This window comes from Sinocyclocheilus anshuiensis, unplaced genomic scaffold (assembly GCF_001515605.1).
Source record: "Sinocyclocheilus anshuiensis isolate Anshui unplaced genomic scaffold, SAMN03320099.WGS_v1.1 scaffold1010, whole genome shotgun sequence".
Taxonomy (NCBI): Eukaryota; Metazoa; Chordata; class Actinopteri; order Cypriniformes; family Cyprinidae; genus Sinocyclocheilus; species Sinocyclocheilus anshuiensis.
Genome location: NW_015537936.1, coordinates 716,779 through 726,769, shown reverse-complemented (window position 1 = coordinate 726,769; position 9,991 = coordinate 716,779). Strand labels below are relative to the sequence as shown.

Genomic DNA, 9,991 nt, shown 5'->3' with positions numbered 1-9,991 from the left:
ACACACACACACACACATACGGTTGGTATAGGAAAGGGTTAAAGCTTAACTCAGTAAAGAGGAGAGAAAATAAGAATATGAAGTTATGGAACCATTTGCATATTCAGCAGATCTACAGCCTGAAGGGAACATCAAATTCTTAGTTCAAACACACCTTTGTGAAAAGGCGCAAATGATACCTAATGTATCAATTAATAAGACTAAGTTTGAATACTTGCACGTCTCGTCTGTCTGAAAGAAAGGCTTGATGCAGTCCAACGGTTCAAGTTGATCTTTGCTGAAGTTGGTGATGAAAAAGAACCAGTTTGAGTCAGAGAATCTTGGTGAATGGAAAAGTCAAGGCCGAAGCCTGGCACGTACTTAGGGTGTCCTGGAGCGTTTGCTGAAATGAAATTCTTCATCTTCTCAGAATTCAACCAAACCACCGACTCCGGGGCGGGTCACTGGTGTGAGGCCTTAAAGGCCGAGAAGGATTCACGCCTCTCAAGATGGGCTTGTCCAATGAGAAAGACAGAAATTCCAACTAATATATTGCCTATGTACCAACATATAATATACACTCTCGTTTAGATCATCAGAAGACTAATTCATAGATACTAAACATGGTAGGGTTACATATATGTAGGATGACAGGAATGAGTGTTTCCTTCACAAGCCTGCATAAAACAGTATAAAATCTCAAAGACAACATACACAATGACCTGAAGGATATGTGTGTTCATTCAAAGAAAGGTTTTCCTATGAATTAATTAGTAGAAAAGTCCATTTCTACTGTGCATTGTGTCTCTTCCTATGGAAAAGGTAGTGATTTTCGCTACTCACATTCCTTTGGGGCCATAAAACCAGTGATATCAGCATTAGTTGACATGGGGACCAGGGGGGCCTGGTGTTGTTCGCAGACATCCTGGCGCCCAGTTTATTGGGTGAGGGGTCCTCGCTTTTTCAGACTGATGAGCTTTGTAAAAATCGACGCGTTTCAAAAAGGCGGGGCATAGAGGAGAAACAATAATGTACAGTATGTGGAAAATAATGTTGTTTTTTTTTTACTTTAAACCGCATAAACACATTTCATTACACCAAATACACAAAATAATGTTCTTTTTAGTAGCATCATATGACCCCTTTAAGAATATTTGCAAAAAGTCTTGCGGTATGATTTCCCGGAGGTGTTTGTTGAAATGATGATCTTGATCGGCAATATAATATCATCCTGAAGTGCTGTTGTTTGGGCAGTAGATCAGAAAATGAAGTGAATTATTCTAGAAATGTAGGGCTGCACAATTATGACAGATTATGATTGCTGATTTTACTTGATAATAGTGACATAAAACACTTATTTTGTGTGAGGCAGCTGCATGAAATCTTCCGTATACATGCAGAACAGACTTTAAATGCAGAAGGAATAAAGTGCTGCAGGGACGACTTGTTTTTGGAACAAAAAGCCAATAGGATTTTTACTTTAGCTTTTGTATTATTGCAGAAAATATGCTCTGTGACCAACGGAAGTTTATGATTTTTACATATTTTCTTCATCATGATAATCTTCACAACTTTAAAGAATTTTGAAGCTGAAATAAAAAGTTAAACATAGGCTATAAACTAACTACACCATCAAGTTTACAACAACTCTTTCAATCTATATTTAGAATCTACAAGTGGAAAATTTAGGTTAGAATAATTTGCATGTGTGCTTTTATAAACACAAGGCTGTAAAAGCAACTGAGTTTACCTTTTCAAAGTGATGACTTTTAATGTCCTCTACAACGTCTGTAGTCCCATTTGGAAACTTGTAAGTTGTCTCCTTTTTCAAGACACATAAAATCTTTAAAAAATCATATTACTGATGTATTTTATGTTTGAGAATAAAATGTGAACATATCTTGAGTTTGTGTTAAACACAGACCTTATTTCAAACATTTAATCAAAAACCCAGTGACTTCAGCACAATGCAACCATAAGTGCAAAAATGCAAATCATTTCCAAGTTTTAGGACTTATTTCTGCAGCACTCTATTGCATGTCTGAAATGTCTAAAAATTACTTTCTCAAAAGTACAGAAAGAATCATTAATGGAATTAGAATCAGAACAGTAATTGTTATTGTTTCTAATGATGTTGCCTCAGCATTTATTTTCATGTGACAGTCACAAATGAAAGTAAAACATATTAAAACACCCATTTAAATAAACACTACACAAATAGGCCTGTTGACTCTGATTGGCCATTGCATTCATGTTCTCAACAGAGCAGTCTGTGATTGATTATGGAGTTCAACCGCTGCCAAAAACATGCTGCAAATAGAAAATCTGGATGCATTTGAAGTAGACATAAATACTGACTGCTGTCATCAAAACAATGACTTAATTGCATTAGCAGTAACTGCAGTCTTTTATATTCAGATAATTGTGCAGCCCTATGATGTACCACACAAACAGATGAAACTAGAATAATCCATATAGGCTGTTTTGAACATTGAAGCCGCCATCAATAATATATTCTGAAGCAGGTTGTTAGTGGGTCATTTACGGACGGGGCTCTTAGCGTAGTTGCACGAGTGAATATTCATGAGTGTTGAGTCAGAGGAGAGCCACTGGGAAATACTGACCTCTATGCTTGACCACGTTTTAATCTGAGACCAGATCCTCCACTAGAAAGACAAATCAGAACACTGGAGCGCCTCACATTTGTGCGCTCTTAAAGTTAATGAATAATTGATTCAGTGATCAGCTGCACACAATTCCCTTGTTTTAGTAAGAGAAACAGAAATGGTAATATTGTCCGTTTATTACAAGATTTTTGGAAGCAAGGCTGTTTCTTTTTGTTTTAAATCAATTTGTCTCACTTTGCACTTTTAAAAAATATAGTTTCCAAAAAGGGGTTTTTGTAGCGATGTAATTGAAGAACTATTTTTGGTTCCCCAAAGAACCTTTCAGTGAGTTTTTAAATGAGTAGTTCACCCAAAAATGAAAATTTGTAGAAAATGTCCTTAACCTCAGGTCATCCAAGACGTAGATGAGTTTGTTTCTTCATCAGAACAGATTTGGGGAAATGTAGCATCACATCACTTGCTCACCAATGGATGCTCTGCAGTGAATGGGTGCCGTCAGAATGTCCAAACAGTCCAAACAGCTGATAAAAACATCACAATAATCCACACACCACCCCAGTCCCTCAGTTAACATCTTGTGAAGCCAAAATCTGCGTGTTCATATAAAACAAATCCATCAAGACGTTCAAATCACTGCAAATGGGTGCCGTCAGAATGAGAGTCCAAACAGCTGATAAAAACCTCACAATAATCCACAAGTAATCCACATCAGTCCATCAATTAATGTCTTGTGAGCCAAAAGCTGTGTATTTGTAAGAAACAAATCCATCATTAAGATGTTTTTTTTTTTTTTAAGTTCAAACTGTTGCTTCTGGCTATTATGGTCCATAATCCATAATAACACTTCCTCCAGTAAAAATGTTCATCTCCTGTTGTCTCTCACATCAAAATCCACCCATATATTTGTATAGAGCTGTTTTGGTTTGTAAACGGTGCTTGATCTGTGCAGATTTCTCTTCTGTTTTAGATGAAGCTACTTTGTCAGTCATTATTATGGATTTATTATGGACTCGTATTTTGGCCAGAAGTGATGGTTTAAGTTAAAAACGCTTTCATGATGGATTTGTTTCTTACAAACACACAGATCTTGTCTTCTCAAGATGTTAACTGATGGACTGGAGTGGTGTGGATTACTTGTGGATTATTGTGATGTTTTTATCAGCTGTTTGGACTCTCATTCTGACGGCACCCATTCACTGCAGAGGATCCATTGTTGAGCAAGTGATGCAATGCTACATTTCTCCAAATCTGATGAAGAAACAAACTCATCAAAGCCTAAGGGTGAGCACATTTTCAGCAAATATTTCTTTTTTGGTGAACTATTCCTTTAAAAAAAATTGTAGTGTAAAGAATATCTAAATAATCCTAAGAACAATTTTCTGAACCATTTGTGCAATGAAAGGGTTGCATGAATATTAAAGGTTCTTCAGTGCCAGTAAGGAACTGTTATTTTTAAGAGTGTGGCCGCAGGGGAAGAGCAGGAGAGGACGGGGAATCTTCATAGTAACCGGCGAGTCAGTCGGTCTAAACCAGCTCCGTTCTGAACATGTCGAGGCTGAGAGTGTGACAGTCTCTAAAGGGATGCAGTCAGGCATAGCTCCATGCTAAGTTGACCTTTGCAGAACCACAGAAGGGTATCTCAGAGCCAGGGGTGGTCAGACGCTACCCTTTACAATGTGCTGCGAGATGCACCGCGTTCTAGTGACTGACAACACATGACTTACAATCTCAGTAAAACTGAGCTGCTTTTATTGCACTCAGCTTAACTCCAGCTAGAACTAAACACACGTCTGTTTTATTTAGTCTCACTGCAGTCTTCATCAGATCCAACATCCACCCAGTAAATGTTTGTTTACATGTCTAGCAGTAAATTGCATGGGATGCGCTGGGATTTCCTAGATACAAACTGCAAGAATAGAAAAGAAATATCCTCTTAAAGTCAAGATGACCTGTTTACTTTCTCTATAAACATTCCCGGTTTTATAAGCGATTCATGCGTGCATGTTTTTCCAAAGGAAAAAGTCTGTTGTCTTGATCCTTCATCAAAATAATTACTTGCTTTACAGTTAAATATATAATCAATCATGATTATTTAGCTCAAAAATCACAATTATTGTCATTTTATAGATTTCTTTTTACAATGATCAGAATTATTACACTTTCACAGAAGCACAAATCAAGAAAACATCAACTTGCATGGATTATTTGACCTCATCTAGTTTCCTGATGTATTATAATTATATAAATGAATACACTCCACAAATTTTTACAAATTTCAAAAGCTACACCTGTGAAATTCCTATTAACTGATTTTGTTACATTTTTCTATTAAAGCGACAACAAAAATGAATTTGTATTGTGACACAGAAGTTGCATGCATTTTTTTCAGCAACCACAATTGCAAATATTATAGTCAAGATTCATGTTCAGATTTATTTCAGTTCATCATTGAGGTTTGATTGCAGATCTAGTCGCAGCAAACAAAGCAAACGACGTGTGAAATAAAACAGGCTGGCACTATTACACTTTCATTTGAGCAAAATATCACATATCACTAAACTCCAACTTGCATGTTTGCTGGTATATTAAGATCATCAGCATTTAGTTTTTCTTTTTCTCAGCGCAGAGAGAGCATGTGTGGGCATGGTTGCCAGGTTGGGAAGATCAAGTAAAACATTGGGCAGGAAAGCTTTGATTGGGGGATTTAAACTCTTGACATCTGGCAACCGCAAACATAAAAGTTGGTGGAGGCTTGTTGCAAGATAAAGCAAAAATGAAATGTCTTCAGGATAAATAACAAGCAGGTAAATGTCGCAGATTGTGCTTAATTAATAAACAAGCAAAAATCGTGAATGCAAATAAAATACAATTTATCATGCAGCCCTTATTGTTTAGGCTGGTTTTGCTGGTAATGTTGCAGTCAGTGTTTAAGTATGAAAGGTTATGGTGATAACAGCAAATAATGATAGATTTGAAAGTCTGTTCTTTTGGGATACTGGCGAGGAACTTGTTGATCGGGGCTGTGAATATTGTTTTATGTTGACGTGTAGTTCGTGTGCTGAAGAACACAGGATCTGTCAGGTGAGCTGTGAGTGCTAAACCAGCGCTGCTACTGCCAACAAACAGGACGGTTTCAGCTGGAAACAAAGGGGTTTTGTGTGTTCGTGTGAACTATACACTCAGGGCAGTAAGTGAATAACCCAGGTGTTCAATCAAACTGAATGAAAGTGTTTAACGATTGTGAGTCCCTGCCTGAAAGTCACAACAGTCTATTTTTTTCTTCTTAATATAATGGCTTCAAGTAAAGTAACAGGTGAAAATTTGATTTTTCCTTTTCCGTGTGGCTCCGTATTCTTTGTTGTTGGTAAGTTTGAGAACGTGCATGTCTTGAGAAATTTCTGCTTCTCTTTGTCTCCTCATTCAGGCTGTGATGTCAACGCGTGCTTATCTAATTATTAAAAGATATTAAAAAGCTGTTGTGATGAGATGTGTCATGATGTGTCATCAGCAGTATTCATTGTGACCGGATTCTCTACTGTTAATTGTATGGTTTGTAATGGGCTTATTTACAACATTTAAAATATGTATTTTTAGTATTTCATTCTTCAAGGTATAGGAAATTATGGAAAAAAAAAGCTTCTAAAATATCTTTAATCTCATCAAAACATGTTTATTTTGACATATTTCACCTTCATATTAGAGGAATTTCATATGTTTTGATATTTTCATCTCCTTTGCTGTATTACAATAAAAAGTTAATGTAACTGTGTTTTTTAATCATGAAAAAGTAGTACAACATATACCACAGTGACCTTTGGATAATTAACCATTTTAATAATATTTACAATCTATAAATATTTCATTTTTTATATTACAGTAATCAGAATTTGTTTTTATTTGTAGTTATTTTATTTATATTTGCATTGCATTGCAGTAATGGGAATTGGAGAATAAGTGTAGTTAACTGTAAAAAAAAAAATAAATGTATATTTAAATATTATTTAATATTTAATACAGTTCTAATTATACATAATAAAAGTACAATTAAGATTTTTACATAATATTTATTTATATATACTTTTATTTTATAAAATATTATATATATTTATAATAAATATATGTAATTGCATATACATAATTATATTTTCATTATATATATTTATATATTAAATTATATTTATGCAATATATATATATAGAGAGAGAGAGATTATTTTGCAGTGAAATATGGCTTGTATATGCTCATGAGATTCACTCTTACATCTTTATAGTAAGTCATCACATGACCTGGTTACTTCTGTTCATTTAATCAAAGCTGTCACTTGAGACACACCTTCCTAATGAATAAAATGAGAATCAGAGTAACGTGGATAGAAAAACAGATCATTGCTTCATTTTTAAGCATCAATTACAGCGCGTGTCTGGCTGTTTGTTTTGCTCTGGATGATGAACGACCTCTACAGACACTATCTCACAGCAAGACCACATGCAAAACATGCAGTAAGGAGAGAAAGTTGGCGTGCATGAACGGCGTGTTCTGTTTTGTGGTTTGGGGAGGATTTGTCCCCAGGAGAGGGAGTGATGGGAGGCTGTGCTAGATTAAGGTAGATTATATCTGTCCACAGTTTTATCATCAGAATCAGAGATGAGGACGTAATGCGATGACGCACATTACAGCTGAAATCCTCGTGCCAGGTCCTCTACACCGCTGTGTGCAGATATACTGACACGAGTGAAAGTGAATTACTGCATGAACGTTTGTTCACACTGACGGTGATTTTATGCAACTGGAGGTCGAATAATCAACGTTAATAGCAGGCTGCACAACAAAGGCCATAGTTTTTGAAAATCTGAACCACAAATTAGATGTATTATTAGTAAATATAATATAATATTAATAATAATAATATAATATAATGGAAAGCAGCTGTATATAATGCATTATATCATGAACAAGATGAATGTTTATCAGTGATTGGAATTACCTGAAATTGCAATGGAAATTTCAATGTTTTGCAATCCTTGTAATTTTTTTTTCTTTTAATTTAAATGTGAAATAAGGCCTTGCAAATCACAGTAGCATATATATAATATAATATAATAATGGAAAGCAGCTGTATATTATGCAGTAAATCACGAACAAAAATTAAAATTGCGATGTAAAATTAAATATGCTGTAAGCAGTTTTAGCTGTTTTGCAAATCTTGTATTTTTTTTTTTTTTTTTCAATGTGGAAAAATGAGCTTGCAAACCACAGTAGTATTTCTATGACTTTCCAAAAGAGGAAATAAAATATGGAGAGATTGACTACATTGATCAGAAGAGAGAAAGATGTCAAATTTGCTGTTGTATTAGAAACTGCAATTTAATAGTAAGGTAATATTACACAAAGTATAGTGTTATAAATGTACATTACATTTAAAAAAATGAAATTATAAAAACTTTTGATTTATGATGTTAATAACGGTGGAAACGTGTCTGAAAAGAATCCACTGTGTCGCTCAACATTTGCGTAAAGTTAAACTCTGCTCAACATTATGTGTTACTAGAAATGGCCACATTACATCCACAGGAACATTAGTTTGGTATGTTATATGTAAATAGTGAGGGGAAAAAACTTGATCTGAATGTTTAGTCTGATGGTTGTGAATTCAGATGGATGAGGTTGTGATCTCAGATGTGTGTCACAGAGTCATATTGTGCCATCATAACCTGCTTGGTGTCCAGCACTGTGAATGCTGCTGCCTGTGGACGCATGTGCTGTCCCGACACGCATACACTAACCAGAACTACCCATCTGTCTGTGGAGAGACGCAGTGACCTCTAACTCAAATGACCTTCCTGCATCAGCAATAACCTGCTCGAGTTCTACTGCTGTTTTATTCATCTGCAGAGCAGATTTATGCAGTGTCAACACACCAGTTGATTTACATGTCTTTTCCAGTTGTTCATAATAGCTGGATAAGTATTATTATATGTTTTATTTTAAATATGTTTCTATTTTCAACATTTCAATTTTTTTAACATTAAGTTCTTAATCTAATATCTAAGTAGTAATATATTTATTAATTTAATCATCTAATATTGTAATAATATTTTAGCTTTTTTTAATAAACAAAATTTTCTACTGCTACTTAAATGTATTTTATTTCTTTGAGTTACGAAGGCAACATTTCCATTTACATTTTTTTTTTACGTTTTTCAAGTAATGTTTACATTTAATTTCAGATTTATTTCAATTAACAAAAGTATTATTTAGTAATTTTATTAAACAAAAACTTATTAATTTATTCAGTTAGTTGCTGATTTATTCAGTAATGGAAAGACATTTTCATTTTTAAATATTTTTTAAGTTATTAATCTAATATTTATATTTTATTTCAGCTTTATTTCAATTAACAATGATTTTTTTAGTAATTTAAGTACTTGAACTTTATTTATGTTAGTTGCCAAGGCAACATTCCCGATTTAAAAAAAAATATTATTTAAATTTTTTCATCTAATATTTATATTTTATTTCAGCTTTATTCAATAAATTATTTTAATAGTTTTAGTCTATTTAGTCTATTTTAGTTAGTTGCCAAGGCAAAAATATATTTTTTTACTTTTAATATTATTATTTTTTTAATTTTAACTGAGCATAACAGTCTCCATGACTGTTATGAAAAATTCCATGACTTACCAAGAAATTTACATTTTAAAATTCACAGACATTTGTGATGATCTTAAGAACCCATATAATGTCTTCAGTGGAGATCATGTTTTTTTTTTTATTAATATTAGTGGATAATCTAAACATTTAAAAAACAATTATGTGTTTGCACTTCAATTGTGACATCATAAGCCCAGAGAGAACAAAATAAAACATCAAATTATTTCAGAATGTTGGTCTCAATAACATAATATAATATAATATAATATAATATAATGCAACTTCAGTAATTACAAAATGTCATTTGGCTGCTGTTGCATTTTAAGCTGACCATTTAAAGTGAAATAACTCAATAACAATCATGTTTAAATCGGGGTATCGTCTGATCATTCATTTTTTAATTTAATATTGAAATCTGAAAAATGAAAAAACGGCACATTTTTTGTTTTTCATTTGCTCAAACAAAACGAAAAATCAAGAATTTGGCTTCATTTTTCGTTTTTACGTTCAGGCATAGAAAACGAATAAGCAACTTGAATATTCGATCTCTACATGTGGGCGGGAATGAAACGCCCCTCTCCGCTGATTGGTCAACCAAACGTTTAATAGTCCTAAAAAAAACATAATAAGAGTCCTCCGCCTCTATGGATTCTTAACGTGTTTATTTCTACTACATTTGATCTCTTTCTCTTCATCAAACAGCCAGATTAACGAATGGCTTGACACAAACCGTA

General features: G+C 33.7%; 2 protein-coding genes across 2 annotated transcripts in view; one reads left to right on the top strand and one right to left on the bottom strand.

The window, feature by feature from the left end:
• LOC107658962 (neuroplastin-like) overlaps nucleotides 1–9,991 on the top strand; it is a 44,208-nt gene that overhangs the window by 31,373 nt on the left and 2,844 nt on the right. The window lies entirely within an intron of this gene.
• rec114 (REC114 meiotic recombination protein) overlaps nucleotides 1,073–9,991 on the bottom strand; it is a 17,781-nt gene continuing 8,862 nt past the window's right edge. Inside the window, exon 7 of the mRNA XM_016447720.1 lies at nucleotides 1,073–1,218. The gene's annotated coding sequence lies outside the window, so the exon portion shown is untranslated. The remainder of the gene's footprint in view (nucleotides 1,219–9,991) is intronic.